Genomic DNA, 921 nt, shown 5'->3' on the forward strand with positions numbered 1-921 from the left:
TCAGGAGAGTTTAGGGTCCGATTCGCCCGACCAAACACAGGCACCTGCTTGAGGGAAAGACGAAACACAGCTGGAGTCTGCTTCCTCCAGCTCCCCCAGCAGCGCAGTGGGGTCTGGGAAGGGGGGAAGGTGTCCCCCCATTTAGTGGGGTGACACAAGAGCATCTCGCTCCAGTGTAGGGTGTCCGTGAGGCTGGCACATCCCAGCGTGCTGGGGGGATCGGGGCTGGTTGGTACCCAGAGTGATGCTGTGGGTGCTGGGATGTCCCAGGCAGGCGGTGGGTGCCTGGCCGTGGGCACACATGTGCACCCAGCATTTTTGGTATCCCCACCCCCATGTCCCCTGGCCACTCAGGTGACTGCCCCCGACAGCCCCCATGCCCCCCTTCCCCCCCCACTGCCAGCCAAGGGAATGTGAAGATTAAAATAAAACAAACCAGGCTTGTGGGGGCCGGGTGAAAAATGTCACAAATGACAGCTAATGAGCTCCGTAAATCACGCCAGGATGGCACACAGACAGCAAACAGCCTCTCTGCACCTTCTCACTCCATCCTGTGCCTGTGCATCGCCCAGGCTGGGACATTCCCAAAAGATCAGTGTTCCCCAAAAATACAGCTGAACACTGGCTGGGCTGGGATGTAACCTCCTGCAAGACACCCTGTCCCAAAATCATGACCATCGGCCACGGCTCCAGATGCCTGAATGACCCCCCGCAGCACAGACTGCTCCCTGCTGTCCCATGGCCTGGGAAGGGAGGTCGGGGTGACAGTGGGAGAATCAAAACTGTGGGCTCAGTGCAGATGCGTGCAAAACCTGGATACGGCACCTACAGACAGCTGAAGGAGATGTACAGATCTAGCAAGGAGGTATAGGGAGGATAAAAGTGGACATGACATCTTTGCAGTTTTCCTTTTGGCTTCTT

The sequence above is a fragment of the Pterocles gutturalis genome, unplaced genomic scaffold (assembly GCF_000699245.1).
Source record: "Pterocles gutturalis isolate BGI_N339 unplaced genomic scaffold, ASM69924v1 scaffold30915, whole genome shotgun sequence".
Taxonomy (NCBI): Eukaryota; Metazoa; Chordata; class Aves; order Pterocliformes; family Pteroclidae; genus Pterocles; species Pterocles gutturalis.